Source organism: Erpetoichthys calabaricus, chromosome 17 (assembly GCF_900747795.2).
Source record: "Erpetoichthys calabaricus chromosome 17, fErpCal1.3, whole genome shotgun sequence".
NCBI lineage: Eukaryota > Metazoa > Chordata > Cladistia > Polypteriformes > Polypteridae > Erpetoichthys > Erpetoichthys calabaricus.
The window spans coordinates 27,610,769-27,631,223 of record NC_041410.2 but is presented as its reverse complement, the minus strand read 5'-3'; positions in this window follow the sequence as shown (position 1 = coordinate 27,631,223).

The following is a 20,455-nucleotide window of genomic DNA, read 5'->3' as shown; positions in this document are numbered from 1 at the left end:
ATACAACAAAAACAGGAGAGACATCTAAAAAAGTGCAGGAAAGTAGGTTGAAGTACTATGGACATGTGATGAGGAGAGACAATGAATATGTGGGCAAAAAAGTGATGGAGATGGAAGTATGGAAGCAGAGAAATTGAGGGCGGTCAAACAGGAGATGGATGGATGGATAAAGGAAAGCAAGATCTGAAAGAAAAGGGCTTGACTGGAGAGATGGTGCAGGCCCAAGTTGCTTGGAGAAGGTTGATCAAGCACATCAACTCCACATAGAAGTGAGAAAAGATGAACTGGAAGAAGAAGAAGATGAAGAAAGCAAACTATTAGTGTAAGAGATAATTCCATTGAACTCACTGTAATTAGAGTCATGCCTCCGGTAAAATAGAGCCAGCAACACCTAGGCATCATATCAAGTCAAGTTGGGGAGCATCCACTGGTACAGTGCATTACCACACCCACTACACGACAAAACAACTCGGGATCCCGGTTGGCAACCCCCCAGGCAGACACGTGGTCCAGTCCCACCCTCCGGAAATGACCCTCAATCTGCCGCACCCAGGTGTTATGTGGGCGACCCCTTGGCCTGGTCCAGCCACTCGGGTCCCCAACAATGAGGATCTTACGAGCTGAGCTGGATCACCCTTGGGGAAACGCGTCCCATGGCCATAGTGCCGTAACTGATGCTCCCTCACAATGCAAGTAATGTGCCTCACTTGGGACTCCATGAGCAACCGCTCATTCAACACAAAGTCAAACCAACGGTACCCAAGGATTTTCCGGAGAGACCCAGTACCAAAGGAGTCCAGTCTTCATCTTAGGTTACTGGATAGCGTCCATGTCTCACAACCATATAGCAAGACAGGAAGCACCAGGACTCTAAAAACTTGGACCTTTGTCCTTCTGCAAAGATATCCAGATCGCCACACACCCCTTTCCAGCGACCTCATGACCCCCCATGCTCTCCCAATCCGTCTACTGACTTCATAGGAAGAGTCACCCGAGACATGAATGTCACTGCCAAGGTAAGTAAACCTCTTGACGATGTCGACACTCTCTCCACAGACAGACACACTGCTGATGGCTGTGCCCAAGAGGTCATTAAAGTCCTGGATCTTGGTTTTTATCCAGGACACTCGCAAGCTCAGACACTCAGACTCCTCGCTCAGTCTCTCGAGTGCCCCAATCAGAGCCTCCATTGACTCTACGAAGATCACAGCATCGTCAGCAGTCAAGATCCGTGAATCTTTCTTTCATGGATAGGTATCATATGCCAATGGATTATTTTCTTTGGACCCTATATTCGATTTTCTTCTTTTTGCCTATATTTTGTACCTGGATGGACTTACTTTGCACAGTGTCCGTTAATGTAAGATCCTTTTGTGTATTTGTACCCTTTTCTAGACTAATCAAGTGCCTTTAATCAAGACCACTAGCGGTGTAATAAACAATTACTCAATGATGTACAGTTTGAGATATAGCCAGGAAACATGCCAACCCAATCAGATGAAAACAGATCAGTAGCTAAAAAAAAATCCAAGGATGAAAGGAGAATGCACTATAGCTGAGATAAGTGCAAAAATGTCTCAGATGGCTAAGAAAACAAAAGCTAAAAGGTAAGATAAAAGTTGTAGTCAAAGAAAAAATGAAAAACATCCAGGGCATCGGAAAAAATAACAGGAAAGCCAAGAGGCTACAAAGAAGAGTTTGATTCAGTCAGAGTGCAGAATGATGAAAGAACCCAGCATAAATAATGAGGCCCAGTGAACAGTGAGGGCCTCTGTAATTATGCAGCAGTCTAAACTCTTTTGCGTATTCTATTCATTACTTCTCAATCCCCAATTTTTGCTCTTTTAGTTTACATGATAATTGCCAGCAAGTTTAACAGAAAAATACTGGCCTAAAACTTGGAAATGAGAAATAACAGAACACTCCAAAAATAGAGATATATAAAGGAGAGGTTCAATACATTCTAGTGTAAATTCTTTCCCAAAAATGTTAAGTAGTTGCTTAAATGTGATATATTTTATTTAAGCTCTGATAATAAGAAGAGTATCACTGCTGTTATCTCTACACAATCCATGTTACTAACCGAGAATGGTAAACCGGATATGGACGCAGGGACCTGCCTGTGGACGCAGGAGACATACTGCGCAGGCGCCACACAAAGCCCCCCTCCCCAGAGTGAAACGGGAGAGATTATGAACGTGCGCAGGCAGCACACAAAGCCCCCCCGCCCCAGAGCGAAACGGGAGAGACTACGAACCGTCTGACATGCCGCAAGCAGGATAAAACGAGGTCAGAAATAAAAGACAGAGTAGGAAACAAAGTAAAACATCATAAAGAGGTTAAAGAACGGGGCCAAACACATGGAGAGCAGGTTACAGATGATGAAAACTGGAATGCAACAGCTTCAAAAAAACCGAGGCACGAAACACATGCACAGCGAGATACAGAATATAAAGGCAGAAAAACGACAGTTAAACGTCCACACCACACAGCGGAGGCAGACCCGGAAGGTGCAGGTGCCTACATCATGCGTCGGAAGGCGCGGGAAAGTACGAAAGGCAAAGGCGCCTACACAGCATGGTAAAACCCAACATAATACGGAAGGCGCAGGCATTGCCGCCATATTGTGAGTGGCACTACTGCGTAGTGAAGGCGCAGGCGTCACCATCATATTGTGCGTGGCACTACTGCGGAGTGAAGTTAGGAATAATGTGCTGCTTGGGATCGTACAAAACGCAGAACGCGACCCACCGTCTGAAACTGCGGAGGCAAAGCAGGCACGGGTTCAAACCGAACGAGCTTGACTGACGGATATACGCCTACAACGCAGAAGCAGGGCAAGCACGGGTTCAAAACAATGCAAGCTCCTACAACGCGCATCTGAAACTACGGCTGCCCAGTGGGCACGGGTTCAAAACGCCGGGGGTAGGCGAGCAAAGCGAGCAGGGGGCAAAGCCCCCTTGTTCAAAAGAAGAGGAAGATAAAGAAGGAGAAGAGCTTGGCCTCCCAGTGCCTGAAAATTAGTATGATGACCAGCCTGAAAAGCTCAACATGGAGAACACCACCATGACTGTGGTACCATTGCAGCCAACGAACCAGTCATCATTCTCCACAACAGAAGCGAGAAGTGATGTTGACTCACTGGCACAGCTGTTCCAAATTTTACAATCATCTCAGTCAAAAAACTTAGCAAATACAACGATCTTTTGCATATGGAACAGAAATTCTTATGTGATTCTAGCCATAGCACTTGGAACTGTGCATCTAGGTCTCCAGAAAGATCTCGAAGAACTGCCAGGTAAAGCAAGTCCTGCCCAGGTGCAGAAGATAGCCCCCCTCAGAGCTGCCAACAAACTTTGCAAAGTACTGACAATTGGACAGTATAACCCATTTAGTCACTGGTAAAAAGCAACTAGCACAAACTGAGAAAAAAATCTAAACAGTGCATACATTTACCAAAACACCAGAGAGGGAGAGATAGACTAGGGGATCACAGAGAGTATGAAAACAGAACACAAACAAAACACTTCTCTCCATTTGGAGCTCCCTACTTAAAATGTTCCCATAAGTTTGGTGAGGTGGATTTCCAACTTTCTCATTCCTCTGTACGCCAGTCAGGCACTCACTTTATCCTCCTTCTCCCTCTCAGTCTCACACACAGTTTCTTGTTCTAAACCTCATAGTTTTATTCCTGTCAACTGCAGGTAACAGGTGGCCTTTAAACTGAGCTCATAATCACTTCTGAACACTGTCTTGGAGTCACTTCAGGCCAGAGCACTCTTTGACAGTCCTTAAGCCCAATATCTCTCTCTCTCTCTCTCTCTCCATTAGGCGGTGTCTCTCTTTTTGGGGGTCATCCACATAAACCTTCCTTCACCAGAGATTCCTATCTTCCTAACTTTCTATCTTCTGCATAGTTCTAAAACATTCTAAACTTTTGTCAATCTGATCCCACCATTTCTTCCTTTGTCATCTTTGTTTTCATCTTCCAGTAATGTTAGCATTCAATATGCTCTTTGCAATACTTTTACATTTATTTTCCATAAATGTCTGAACCACCTCAATCTATTCATTGTGACTTTGACAGTTATGTGTGATATTCCTACTTTCTTTCCAATGTCAAACTCACCATTCTCACCTCTGCTTTTTCTAACAGCCGTATTTCACATCTACACATTGTCCGCACAACAGATCCATATGTCAAATCATTGCTTTATATACTTTATACTTTAAATTTCATGTTCATTTCTTGTCACACGTCACACCAGACAATTCCGTCCATTTACTCCAATCAGTTTTGATTTTTGATGTTTCCTCCTCTACATGTCCTCCACTTGCTGTTATAAGTGATCCCAGATATTTTGTTAGAGTACCGTGCCAGATTTCTTCATAAAGCTAATTTGCCCTTCGTTTTATGACACTCGCTCCACTGTTCCCTACATTTATTGATCCTCTTGGTCTGCCATCCAGTCTCTCTCACATGTTTCATCTTCAATAGCTAGCATATCCCAATGTGCACTGCTCCTTAAATCTTCACTGACTACTGGTACAAGTCAGATGATCTTGTCCAAATCCAGCGTTTCTCAACCTTTAAGTATTTGCGACCCAAGTTTTCATAACAATTTTAATCGCGCCCCCCTAATATTTTTTTGAAAGGAGACCACTAATACCAATTTGTTCTTTTTTAATTAATGATATATCATAGATGCATATTTTGTTATACCTACTTAACTTTTATCGACATTTATCTAACTCCATATTTATTTTTCTAGTATCAGAATGTAGTTTAAGTTAATTTGTTTTGGTTTCAATAGATGTATTTTTCATATTTTTGATTCTTGCTTTCTTTTTTTCACATCTTCGTGCACCCCTAGGGGGGCCTGCCCCACAGTTTGAGAACCACTGCCCAAGCCAATGCTGACTGTATCGTTTACTCATTTCACGACCTTGAAAGTGTATTTTTCTCAGGGAGTTCTTACTTTGGTTTTAGTTTTGAAATATTGTTGAACTCAGTACTTGAACTGTGTTAATAACTAACAACTGATGAAGGTTTTATCATGTATATAGTACATTTTCACAAGTAAATTGACATCTTAATCTCATTTGCACCTTTCTGAATCTCTTTTGTGATTTGATTGAGCTCCGTAAAGAGCTGGCATTCAGTCCTGGTGACCCTAAACTGTGTAGATTTAATTTACTACACCGTACAAGTCAGAGTAAACTTATTTTGGCGATGGACAGTGCTTAATGACATGCCTCCAATATAAAGATGGAAAACAGGTAATCTTCTACAGTTATGCACACTCAACTCAGGTACAGATGGGGAGAACATGCAAACTCCAGAGAGGTGCTGACCAAGCTAGTAATCAAACTGAAGCTCATGGTACCATGTGACAGGAAGTCACTCTGTGCCACCAAACTGCTTACATTTAAACATCGGTATTAACTAGCCTGATTAAAATTTAATGTGTACATATAACATTGGCTCGGTGGATAGCATTGACATTATATGTCTTGTCCATCTCCTTAGTCTATCACTGCCATGATAGCCACATCCAGCAGGTAATATTATAGCTATTTAATTTATCTAATATTTATATATGTATTACTGCATTTTGCCAGGCAATACTGCGATAGTTGATCAGCGATATGATGACAGCTGTAATACCTGTGTTGACGTGGGGATTGTACTGAAGCAGTTAGTAAGTGAACCACACACACGGGCGCGAACCATGTTAATAATATTTTCCACAAATAAACTTTTCCTGTTATTCAGAGTAAGTGTTTTGGAAGTAATTTTCAAAAGTGAACATTGCCTTGTGCTAATTAACAAATATTTAGTTTGTGTTTATTGTCTAGAAATAAGAATTGTATTAGTTTTGATAGGATATGCTACTGCTATGCTATGCAATTCCCAGAAGTCGCACATGCTGACATCACCAGCTCAATGCTTTAAAAGCCAATGCTGCATATTTCATAGCAATAAAGACCACTGATCATTATGAAAAGACACTTTTCTAAAAAACAAATTCTCTCTGTTTGAAACTTTCTAATCTTTGAATTTTGATTTTGATTTTACACCAATAATTCTGGGGTTAACTTTCTGGTTATGACAAAATTACTATTTAAACTTCTACTTATGAATTTTTGCTGGTTATAAGGTTACACACTCATCTTCTAGGTCTTGGACACACCCTAGTGGCTGACAACCTTACCTTTCAGTGACTTAACATTTGCTACCAATACTATTTGTGACTGGCAGACAGACCAGAGCAAGGCAGCACAAATCATTGGGGTACCAACCCGGCAGACCTGTTTAATAAGTTACAGAAGATGGAGGCAAAAAAGTGTGCACAGCAGCACAAATGAAACGATGGCTGACCAACAAAAAAAACCCATAACAGAGTTCTCTCTTTTCTTTATCCTTTCTTGGGACTTGCATGTGAGCTCATTCAGTCTCAAGTTCTAGTCATGAATGAGATGCTACTTTCTTGGGCCGTCCGGTTTTATGGAATTCTGACCAGAAGGGGCAGGGCCAACTCTGGGTATCACAACCAACATTGGCTGCGCTCAATAGGAGCCTTCACAGGGCTGTGGGTGAAACAGAAGATACTGTTAACAACACTGCCCTCTCTTGTCCCAGAGTGGTATCACTAACCTCAGTCGAGCCTGAATGATGATCCCCAATTACACATGCATGACATGTTATAAACAACAACTGTCTTAAACATGAGACCTCTGCACCACAGAAATGAGCTCACCTTTAATTGGTATCCGTCAATAAGGGCGCGCACATAAAGGCGACCTTCAAAAGGGCGACCTCAATTGGGCGCGGCGAATAAAAGCGCACATAAATAAAAGCGATCTTCAAAAGGTCAACCTCAATTGAGCGCCGAATAAAGGCGCGTGCAAATAAAGGCGAGCTTCAAAAGGACGACCTCAATTGAGCGCCAAATAAAGGAGCGCTTCAAAAGGATGACCTCAATTGAGCGCCGAATAAAGGCGCGTGCAAATAAAGGCGAGCTTCAAAAGGGTGACGTCATTGGGCGCAGCGAATAAAGGCAAACGCAACAAAATTACAGAAAATTTATTAGATAAAGGCAATGATTGAACGTATAAAAAAGTGAAAGCAAGAATACATCCAATTAATTAATGCATGAACTTCTAACGAACTACTTCTAACGAACTATTTCTAAAGCTCTCTATATTTCGTTGTTTTCAAAATTACAGAAAGTTAGATTAAGGCAATGGTGAAAAGGCAAAGGTGAAAGCAAGTTACACTTAAAGCTGTAGATTATGTGCAATGCCACGTAGATATTCGAGATGCGGTCTATTAGCATAATCAAGGACAATTAATTTAATTCGTTCCGAAGGTCATCCTTTTGAAGCGCTCCTTTATTTGCGCGCGCATTTATTCGGCGCTCAATTGAGGTTGCCCTTTTGAAGGTCGCCTTTTTGTGCGCGCCCTTATTGAATAGAACCCCTTTAATTACAAAAAACATGGATGCCTTTTTCCCACACTTATATCTGCCAGTTTGTATTTAACTCTGTTATATGCTAACCCATCCTTTCTGGAAATCCTTTTTCAATGAGGAAAGCCATCACATTCTGTGCACAATGGAGCTAGAAATAAAAAAGGTAAAGAAAAAGCAGCAAATGTAAATAAAACTAAAAAAAAATAAAATCTGAACAGTCCAAAAGTTAATGATGTGAAGAAAATGCAGTTCTCAAAGCCAATGGGTCTAGCAATTTAAATAAATTCTAACTAATACAGCATTTATGCAAAATTGACATTAAAAATGTATATAAAATGATGTAACTCTAACTCGTGTTTTTTTTTTTTTTTTTTTTTTCCTGTTAAGCTCAGAATTATGAATGAACATTGCCACCTAGTGACAACTGGTTAATTCACATTTGCTTTCAGATGGCTTCTCTAATATTGTTCTTTCCGCTTTCTCCTTTCACTGGGCAAAAGCTGTAAATCTCACTACTATACAGTTATTCAGCACAACTATATTCTATATTATACAACTATATATAACGAAAAATGTCTTGTCACCGGTGCGCTGCTTTGATCACATCACTGCTGGAATGGGCAACTGGTGGATGCAAGGAAAGCAGCCTATCTAAATGAAATAAAGAAATGTTTATTTTGCCTGAGTGCTTGGTAATGTATGTAGCATCTCTTAGAGTGAACAATATAACAATATACCTAGCTAAGCTCTTCAACTGCATCCTTTCAACACATGTTCAGGATCTCCAAGTGTGTTTTAATTTAATGTAAAAGACAGATAGACTTATTCTTGCTAGGATAGGCTCTAGTGCCACTAAGCAGGCTTAGAAAATTATTTGGTATTGTGGAAAATACTAAATAAAGAAGAGTCTTGAGCCATTGTTATATGTGAAATTAAAACATGACCATCCTTTATTTTCACCTATAGGTGGAGCCTCCATTTACCTTCTTCGAAGCATCATGGCAGATTGAACACTCTAACAGAAATCTTGCACTTATCAATTAGGTTCATTTACCTAACATATTTGAATATATTTTAATTTTCACCAATCAGCTTTAGATAAATGGTATACTCCAGAAACACACTTCTGAATAAGATATGATGTAAAGTCCCAAACTGGTTAAACATATTAAAAATCCTAGGTATAAGATTAAGACTTCTGATATGTGAACTGTTATCATAGAACAAAGCACAAAGTACAGCATATGACCTCATTTTCTAATCTAAAATGTGTTGGTACAAATGAAGTCAGGATGTCCTAATTTAACAGGCAGGTAGTTTCAAAAACTTTTTTCTTTTTCCTTACAGGTATGGTATGACTTCTTGGTGTGCTTTGGTTACTGAAGGACACAGTGAAGGCACTTCAAGAAGATTTGACACTTAAAGCTCCACTCGCGCTCCAACCTAAATTAGACTAGGTGTCAGACCTGATATGTGTTCTGAGTCCTGCCACATATAAAACTCAAACGTGGAGTGCAGGCCTCAAAAAACTATCAAAAGCCGGACTGCTCACCATTTAGGTCACTGGAGCCAGTGAATAAGCCTCACCCTAAGAAACCTAGCCCCAAACACAAATGGCAGGCTTCTAAACTCAAAGTCTCTGACTACATCTTCTATGAAACATACAAAACATTTTAGTATGACATCAATTAGAAACTTTATGCATCACTGCTTTTATTGAGACAGTGTCTCTATAAATTATTGTGAGATGCAGGAAAACCAGGACATGTCACGTCAGACATGTCCTCCTTTTCGGTGTTGTGTCCTCCGTCCAGCAGGCATTGCCTAAAAAGGTCAAAATGTCTGGCGTTCATCAATCACTGACTTAACTGTGTTATTGGCTGAAATCACACGCTATCATCTCTATGTTTTACATAAATCATATATGATATATCGAAAACAAAACAGGCTATGCGCCTATGCCCACTTTGCCATTTTGTGTTGTCCATACTTGTTATACGAATATGCAGTAGTCTTTTATCTAAAAATATTATCCTGCAGTAACACTAACAAGAGGAAATGCAAAATCTCAGACCACATGAAAACGAAGTATCAGTGCTTTGGTGAAGGACGCACAGAAAATGAAGCAAAAGTGTTTGGTTTGTGATTCTTACATGTCTGTTGCAAACAAGGGTGCCTTTTGTGACCTGTCAAATTAGTTGTTTTTAAAGTTTTCATTGTTACACACAGTTCACACTGTGTTTCATGAATAGAACGGGACGCGTTCCTCTTTGTCGTCCTTTATCATGGCTTTGTCCTCTTTTATGACATTCGGTGTCCTCTTTTTGGGTTCGCAGGTATCTGGTAACCCTACATCAAGCAAGCACGTATGAAGGACAGACAAAGGTCAGAACCGAAAGGAAAGAGACAACCAGTAAAAAAAAGCATGAGGACAAATCGAAAGAGAAGTCAGAGACAGAAGGAAGTCAAAACCGAAACAAGAACTAGGGCTTGGCCTACTTGAAGATAAACTTACTTTGCACAAAGGTTTGATCTGAAGAAATGTATCTACTGGGGGATGATGCTACATTACAGAACCTCCATATTGATAGTGGAACTTCTATGTATGTCATCGATGTGCCGTTCACAGTTACTTGACATGAACGGTGTGGTGCATAAACAAAAGACTGCAACAACTTAAACCAAAATTTAAACTTTGTCTAAATAATACAAATACATTTAAATACCTTAGAATGAATTAACCATAATAAAAAACTTCCATCCAGCATAAGGAATAACATTACTTCTTGGATGCTTTATTCAGTCAGCATTTGAGACCAACAGAAAATACAACTTCTATAGAACTATAGAACGAAGAATTAGGATAAGATTAAGAACATTCATCTGTTGCCCACCAAGCAAAGTTAGCAGTCATTCGTATTACAAGTATAAACTTTGTTCATACAACTACTGCAAAAACAATCACTACCATGCTGCTGTATAATGTCAGGCAGTTGAACGGGCTAATAAAACATATTCTCTTAGTTTTAGTCCCTAATTGTCATATTGTAATTATCATTTTTGATTTTTTTTAACTTTCTTCTACATGTTTTGCCTATTTATAATTTTTTTCTTCCTAACCCTTCCAACCAGACAAACACAGAGATACACAGACACACACAGACACTTGGTTTCTTTCATTTTCTATCTCTTGATTGGTAGCAATCTATCAGTTTATTGATGGTTGTACATATTATACATATTTATATCATCAACACCAATGCCGTGACCAAGAAACCACAGTAATGATTGCTTTCTTGAGGACGCTGAAGAAAGCTGGGCTGCCCCAGTGGAAGCATCTCTGTGTGGTATCTTAGCTGCACAGCAGCTGATAGGAAACCCTTTCAGAGGGTTGTCTCCAGCATACAGGAGATCATTGGGATGCAAATTCCAGACCTGATAGACATCTACAGCATCTGTAAAAACTCTACACAGCGATGCTATCATCTGTTTGAACTTCTTTCATCTGGCAGACATCTAAGACCTCCCATGCCTTCACTTCAAACTGAGAAACGTCTATTTTTCCTCAGAGGGTATTTGCCCTCAATCAGTCCTCCAAACTTGCCCTCGACACTTGTCTGGCACAACTGACTTCATATACATGCATATTTGCACTTTGCCACCAATAAGATGATAATACATGAGGATTCGTTTTTATCTATTCTGCTAATATCTGGATATTGTGTGCAATGCTTGTACTTACAGTATAACACAGTGATCGTTGCTGCAACTAAGAATCTCATTATGCAGGGACAAATACTCTCACTCACATCAGATTTTCATTAAGATTTGTTTTATTGATATTGTATATCTGTACCATTTTGGCTTTGTTGTCTTAAGTACTTTTGAGATGTCTCCACTATTATTACTGTGGTCACTTTACTCTGTTTTATTGTTCATACTGTCAAATATTATTTATACATGCAATGTGTTTATATTACTGTGGGTTAACTAATATTTTTCCTACTGCATTGGTTTGGTTATTGCATTGCATATCTAAGCTTTTACACTATTTATCACCACTGCCACTATTTATACTATCTGTTACATTTTAATTTATTTATTTTTTTATTATTTTACTATATCATTGTCATACCTTATGGTTGTTCTATTTTTGTTTTCTCTTTTTATCTTGTCATCCTTATAGAATTGAGTTGCAAATGTAATTTCATTGTACTTGTGCAATGACAATGAACATATTCTATTCTACCGGATGGCCCATATTTATGTATATGATTGAAAAGGCATTATTGTCAGGAAACTACCAATGTTATTATCAAGTAACATAATGGAACATGAACATTAAAAACCTTAAATTTATTTTTGCAATGCTTAGCACACTAGGGCCACTGCCTCCAAACTCAACTGCCATCCTCCATTTCACCACCACATGGTTGTTTGTTGCGGAGTATAAACGCACACAATGTACATGCTGCTCAAGCGACAATCGATTCACTGCCATTCTGTATTCAAACACAGCAGGGGTTGCTCAGTCCAGCACATCATTACTCCCATTTTCAGGCTAGACAGTGATAACATTTTCGATACTTTTCGTGCAGTAGTTTAAAGGCTACAGCCTGTGAAACGTCATATACATAAATATGGGCAACCCTATATACTGTGAATCTTTTCTCAGGCAGGCGGAGAGAAGCCTAATACTGATAACTGGCAATGTAATGTTGCAGTTTCTTCATGTTTATGCAAGTCTAGTTGTTTCAATTCTTTTTTGCATTTGTTCTCAGTGAAGCAAACAAATAGGTAGATCATGTAATAACTTTCACAGCATACATTTCACTATAAAAAAAGAAAAACATAAATGTCTTTACAACATTAATAAAAATCTCACATCCACAAAACTACTTCATTCCAATTTAGGTATCCATTGTGATAATAAAGGGATCCTTGGGTGGGTTGGATGTGGCTAGGGGTGTTGGGGTGGGTTTGGGGCAGCAGAGCTTATCATGAAAACCCTGGCAACGAGGCTAACAAGAGCCCTGGACAGGGCAACAGTCCACCACAGCACTCATCTACACTCACAGTGGGGATCAATTAATGCAGCCAAATTAATTTAACCTGCATGTCCTTGGGGATGTGGGAAAACATCTGGACTATCTAGGGGAAACCTATTTAGTGTCATGCATGAGTACCTGAGGATCACTTTCATGGCTCTTCCAAGGTAGGTGATATTATGCCAAAGCAGAAGGGGGCATTGTTGCTGTCTTGTTTCTTCCCTCTGAAGCTCTGAGAAGATGCCCAAGTACCTGACCTGCCTCTGATGCCCAGAGTGGATCTAACCCTTTTCAGCCAGAATCCTATGAATAATGGCATCCTCAGAAGAAAGTTCTTAAGTCAGACTGGTAAGACCAACTCTATACAAGCTCACTAAAAGAGAAGTCTGAAAAGGCATTGAATGAGGCCAACAAGACTGATTTCCTTTTGTTTTATGTGGTCCCATTATGCCCTTATTGGTATTTACCAGAAAATTAAACAGGATCCCTCTGAGCAATCTGGACCATAACAACAGACATTGAGAAAGCATGCAAACCATACACAGACAACAACCAGGATAAAAATTCTCTTAACAGCGGCTTTGACTATTGCATCAGCCTGTAAATGACAAATTATTCAACAGTCCTTCAGTTCTCATTTAACAGTTGGTTCTTAGATGTTATCTGATCTGGAGATTCAGTAGCAACCAGCCATCAGGGCTGCTGAAAATTTTTATGTTACTCAAAAGGATTTAGTTGAAATTAAGCCCGGTTTTTCAGACAAGGAACTTTGATGGGAAGGCAATAGAAGCAAGGCAGGACCAAAAACATGCTGACGATGGGGAAATTTCCAGGAAGATCAGCGCATATCACTGCAGTACATCAATTCAGTCCTCCACCCCAGCCTGTGACAGCTGCACACTCAGAGTTTTATCTCATCTCGTTTCCACTGAGGCCCAGGAGTTCAAAAAAGAAACTGTCTTCACCAAATCCATAACATATTTGGTTTCTCTCTCTCAATGTTCACACATCCATCCATCCATCCACTTTCCAACCCGCTGAATCCGAACACAGGGTTACGGGGGTCAGCTGGAGCCAATCCCAGCCAACACAGGGCACAAGGCAGGAACCAATCCTGGGCAGGGTGCCAACCGACCGCAGAATGTTCACACAGAACCCTTTATTTCATCTTCAGGGCCAAGATTGATGAGATGTGGATTCCTAATATGCAGAAGTCCACTTTCTCTATAATCATAGTGACAACCAAGGCTAGGTGATCACAGCCGTTACTTTAGAGATTGTTGAGTAGCTCATACATTTTCATAGTTAAAAACATCAAAATTATACAATACTAAGAAGAACAAAGTATACTGAGAATTGAAAATGCTAGACATCGTCATCTTCCCATCGTGCAATCTAATCTATTTCTGACTGTATATTTACTTACCTTAGAATTGTCTTATTGACTTATTCCTATTCTAAAATAGTAGGCTAATATACTTTAAAATATATATCACAACATATTTTCAAATAAACTATATTAAAAAATGAACTATTGGGGATGTTCAATTTATATATTTAAGTTACTTTAACTTAAAATAATTATGCAACACTGGGGGGCATGGTGGCACAGTGGGAGTGCTGCTGCCTCGCAGTAAGGGGACCTGGGTTTGCTTCCCGAGTCCTCCCTGCGTGGAGTTTGCATGTTCTCCCCGTGTCTGCGTGGGTTTCCTCCCACAGTCCAAAGACATGCAGGTTGGGTGAATTGGTGATTCAAAATTGTGCTTGGTGGGTGTGTGTGTGTGTGTGTGCCCTGCGGTGGGCTGGCTCCCTGCCCAGGGTTTGTTTGGGCTGCCTAGCGCCCTATGATGGCTGGGATTGACTCCAGCAGACCCCTGTGACCCTGTAGTTAGGATATAGCGGGTTGGATAATGGATAGATGGAGATGCAACACTAACACAATTAAATTTATATTGAAACAAAGCAATCAGATTTATTGTGTCAACACAAGCATAATGTGACTCAAGGACTGTGGTTGTTACTCACTCAATTTATGTTAATCTTATTTAAAATTAATACTTTTTTAATCCTCAAAACATAGTATTCTCACTTTCCTTATACATTTAACTTAAAAAATTTTGATTGAACTTAAAATAATCACATTTTGTACATGACTATTTCATATTTGCAAAGAGTGTCATTTTTGCATAAAGAACTGTCCCTTTTTCATACACATCACTCACCTTACATCAGAAAAGCTTCTTTTCTTTGTTTCCAAAACAGCAATTTAATTAATGGTAAAATGACATGAAAAATGCAATCAACCAAAATATTATCTGATTACCTTATGCAATAATAAGTGAACACCTATACACTTAATAAACTGAACAGTACTGATAAAGTTTGAATATGAATTACAGAAGATGTAATTCATAATGCAATCCACAGCTGAGTAAAGATAAAATGCTGTAATGTGTCTCTTACATATAAGACCATTTAGTTTATACTACTAAATATATTGAAGTTATTGAATTTAGTAAAGTAAAATGATATTGGAATGTTGGGGTGTGTAACTTCGTTTAGTTTGTTGAACATAAGAAAATGTATTTGATCTAACTTGACTACATTATGTTGACTGAGTGTGCGTCGTTTAAGAATACAGTACTAAACAATTTTATTTACAATTTACACAACTCCGTTTTGTGGAAATTATTGACATGACACAGTTAAGTAAATCCAGCATTTTTTTTAGTGATACATTTTCAATATATTTTAGAGTACAGTACATAGAAATTTCATATTACTTTTCCACTAACCGGAAATTGGCTGAAGAACAGATGTACTAATATTCCACATGTATTTATAGTTAAAATTGTTAGCCTGACCGGATTTATTCATCTCTACAAATTACTATTGAAGAGATATAACATTAGCATATTGCTAGCACTCTAACTTTATTTTCTTGAAATATTAAAAAACATCAAGCATACGGTTAATACGTCACATCGTACAAGTTCTGACAGCAATAAACTGTGTTTAATATTTTCCAGGTAATAAGCCATAAATGATCATTCAGAAATATATTGAACACAACATGTATTGCAAATCATACACTATATATCAACAAATGTGCCCGTTGCATTATATTAAGGAGAATATATATATTTGATTATATTTTACAAATAATCCTAAATATATATATTTTACATTAGGACATGTCCACATATTTTTCCGGTACATTGCAATGTATTTCAGTTTCGTAAGTGTTTTTAACTTCAGTTTCATTTTTTTCATTTTGCCCAGAAGATTTCATTTACTTTTCTTCCAACTTCTATGTTAGCATGATTTTCAATCTACTAGATTTTTTTTCTTTTGAAATATTAGAAATGCATTTCAGAGCTCTCTGTTGTTGTTCGTTTCAAAAGCAGTGGCTTAGCAGGTTTATTGGGCAAGGGTGGACATCTGTCCCCAGGCGCAGCATCTAGGGGGCGCCAAATTTCCCTTCCCCGTTGCATTTTGGCAAACAGGAGGGGGTGCGAAATCTTCAGTTGTCCCCGGGCGCTGAAAACCCTAGCTACGCCTCTGTTCAAAAGACATGCATATGTATGTATGTATGTATGTATGTCCATCCATCCATCCATTTTCCAACCCGCTGAATCCGAACACAGGGTCACGCGGTATTTATTTATAATAAGGGATTTTGTTTTGGGGCGGCACGGTGGCGCAGTGGGTAGCGCTGCTGCCTCGCAGTTGGGAGATCTGGGGACCTGGGTTCGATTCCCGGGTCCTCCCTGCGTGGAGTTTGCATGTTCTCCCCGTGTCTGCGTGGGTTTCCTCCGGGCGCTCCGGTTTCCTCCCACATTCCAAAGACATGCAGGTTAGGTGGTTTGGCGTCTCTGAATTGGCCCTAGTGTGTGGTTGGTGTGTGGGTGTGTTTGTGTGTGTCCTGCGGTGGGTTGGCACCCTGCCCAGGATTGTTTCCTGCCTTGTGCCCTGTGTTGGCTGGGATTGGCTCCAGCAGACCCCCGTGACCCTGTGTTCGGATTCAGCGGGTTGGAAAATGGATGGATGGATGGATTTTGTTTTGTGCTCCATTGTCTTTTGTGAAGAGCGCTAAATGAATTGCACTGCAGGCTGAGCGCAACCGCGGCGAAGAGAGCGTCAGAAGTGATAAGTATGTGCTCGTAAGTGCAAACATGTAAAACTGTTTTCATTTTAATTACAAGTTTATTAAAATTAGGTGGCAGATGCATATTTTTTTTAAAAAATAAGTTAGGAAACCTTAACGCACAGGACTTTCTGTAAACAAACACCAGAGGAAGTTTAGAGATTGTTTCATTCAAACGCTTCCTGCACAGAAGTCGTGCTAAAATACCCCGTGGGGATGCCATTGCGGGGTAAAAATGACACATTACTAGGCCTACTTTACAATTGCATTTAAATTATGTTGTATTCTACCCGCTTATCTAATCAAAGTTTGAAGTGTCCGTTGTGTACTTTTAAATGCACCTTGTTACGGTGCGCTATGTGAACTGGACATTGATTAGAAACGACGCACATTTCAGAAAGGAGGGTAATAATAATAATAATAATAATAATAATAATAATAATAATAATAATAATAATAATAATAGTGCTTATCTAGAAAGGTTTTGATCATCCATCGTGAAAAAGGATATCCGATTACATTTTCAAATCGTTTTTCTATATCTAGGAAAAATGCGTACATTTGTTTTTATTTTAAAATAAAAAAGTGTCGTATAACTCACAGCAAGGTATGGAATAAAGTCATATTTGAATGAAAACGTCAGCACTTAACACACCCAAAAACTGATAACGTATTAAACATTTCGACATTTCAGTCTCTTACAGTCAAAGTTCACTTTTTTGCTTTACACATTAAAGTGTTTTATGTGAATCGGGAGGCTACCCTGGGATGTCTCCACATCACGCAGTTACTCAATTTTCTGAGTTTCCTAAACTGATACTTCCCATAACTTAAGCCCACCAATGTAGACCACTTGACAAATATGAATATTCAGCCGGCGTTCGTTCTTGACTGGTACTCATTCGTCCAGGTATAGCCTCTGTTACAGAAATTTCGAGTCAGGTTAGTTTTACCTTCCTCTGAATTATTAACATTTGGAGGAAGGAAATTGTACGCGCACGCCTCAACTGAGTAGCCGCGCCTCTCCCTGCGGTTTACTTTTAACTGGATGTCTGCAGTGGCGGGTGCTTTGACTGTCAAAGACGTGCCTTGGGCTTCACTCTGTATCGACTCTTTGAAAGTAGCAGAAGCCGTATCTCTGTTCTTTCTAACTCATTGAGCTTGAGACAATGTAATCCGTTGTCTACTCTTACTTCGTCGAATTATTGAGTTTATACACGGGTGGAATTTGACATTGAGCCTTGGGGGACCCAGACGAAACCTATAGAACATATTGCATTTTTAGAAGTTCAACTGTACTTCTACAGTATACTTTCCAAGTGACATATAATAAATTATTCATAATATAACATATCACTGAAACATCATATACAAAAACACGTTTAAAATTTTGGAGTTATGAAAAGGTGCACAAGTTCCATTAACGATACTGAAATAACAGAAAACCTGCCCCTTCCGCTTGCTCGGTTAGGCTCCAGCTTCTCTGCATTCCTGCTTGGATAAGAAAATGAAAGAATTGATGACACGTTGGAGAAGTTAACTTTTTTCATTATTTAATCAATCAATGAGACCTTTTCGGTCATTACATATTTTGTCACAGTGGTGCGTAAACTTTGATAGAGGTTTGGACTGACCGCCGCACCGCCGCACCGCCTCGCCGCCGTTTGGACAAGCGGCACATTCACTGCCGGGCACGCGGGGCTTTGCGATTATTTAATTTGTTGCTTGACGATCTGTTTTGTAGACAGCAGAGGTTATCTGACATGGAAAAGAGGAAAATACTTAATACAAAATATACCCGATGAAATGACCTCTCCCGAGTTAAATATGAAACAGCAAACTAACCCGTAAAGTACAGTACAGAATAAATCTGTATTTTTAAGGTGGGTGACGTATAATTGCCATGTTCGTTATTAAAACATTTACTTTAGCTGTGGCCAATAAATAAATTTTAAAAAACTGGAGGTTTATTTTAATAACATATAATATATCCCTCCCTCTGAAACTCCACCTTTTTATGTATCGTTCGTAATTGCTTGAAGTTAATCGATGACGAAATCAGCGTTTATTACTTTTGTGGTGTGATTATTTATCTGTAGCCGCACATATTAATTTCAGTTCGCTTCATACAAGAAGACAAGGTCCACGCGTTTTGGAGCTGTAAAATGAGCACGCCTTACCCGAACGCCGGCCATCATCCTACTTCCCAGGCGGCATGGTACGCAGAGAACAAATCCAGTGCCAACAATACACCTCCTCCTTATCAGGAGCCTTACTCTGCAGTGCCAGGACAGTATGTTATGACCCCGATGGGCCATCCTTCAGCGGTCACCGTTCAACCAGGTGTCTACATAACTCAAGTTCCGCTGGCCCACCGGGAGCCTGACCACTTGGGGTACTCCATTTTCACTCTGCTTTGCTGTTGTCTTCCAATCGGAATTGCCGCGCTCGTTTATTCGTTAATGGTGAGTACGATTTTCACTTTCCAATAATCAATTTTCTCTGAAATTGTGCATGCCGCCTCGTTCACTGTAATGGAAAGATACAATACAGGTTATTTTGTATAGCTCAAAATCACACAAGAAGTGCCGCAATGAGCTTTAACAGGGCCTGCCTCTTGACAGCCCCCCCAGCCTTGACTCTCTAAGAAGACAAGGAAAAGCTCCCAAAAAATACCCTTGTAGGAAGAAATGGAAGGAACCTTAGGAAAGGCAGTTCAAAAAGAGACCCCTTTCCAGGTAGGTTGGGCGTGCAGTGGGTGTCAAAAAGAAGGGAGTCAATACAATACAACACACAGAGAACAGAACACAGGAATCCTCAATGCAGTATAAACATTAAAATATTACAAGTACGGAGCAGTAAATGATATCACATAATAAGATTTGGATTGGGCGGCACGGTGGCGCAGTGGGTAGCGCTGCTGCCTCGCAGTTGGGACACCTGGGGACCTGGGTTCGATTCCCGGGTCCTCCCTGCATGGAGTTTGCATGTTCTCCTCGTGTCTGCGTGGGTTTCCTCCGGGCGCTCCGGTTTCCTCCCACAGTCCAAAGACATGCTGGTTAGGTGGATTGGCGATTCTAAATTGGCCCTAGTGTCTGCTTGGTGTGTGGGTGTGTTTGTGTGTGTCCTGCGGTGGGTTGGCACCCTGCCCGGGATTGGTTCCTGCCTTGTGCCCTGTGTTGGCTGGGACTGGCTCCAGCAGACCCCCGTGACCCTGTGTTCGGATTCAGCGGGTTGGAAAATGGATGGATGGATGGAAGATTTGGATTTATTTAGAGTCCTGCAGACCGCGGTCATCAAGCTTCCTCCCCCAATTGGCCATTCCGGAGCCGAGACAGCGCTGGGCCAGTCAATCCGCTAATGGTAATTTCCTGGGTTGTGTGGTTCCTTGTAGTAACCATTGCTTAATAAAGAACCATTTAAATCTACGATGGTTTATCTCCATATGAAGTTGGTTTTTTTGGGCTTTAAAAACGTTCCCAATATGTGGACAAAACTAAAATCTTTAATGTATAGTGGGCTACCTAACAGCATCTTAGCCAGTGTTAAACTTCATTTCAAAATCAGCAACACCTACTGTTTCACAATTATGTTATCATCTATTGATTGTGTTAATAAGTAAATGTTCGTTATGGAACCTTCGTGTAAATGCTTCTTTTGAGAGCCTAAAATGTCTGTTTCATGGCTCTGAAAAACCACCAATGATCACTGAACAACGCAGACGAGTACTGAAGCGTATTAGGCTTCCGCAGACGAGCTTCTTTACACACAGGAATTTTCCTTTT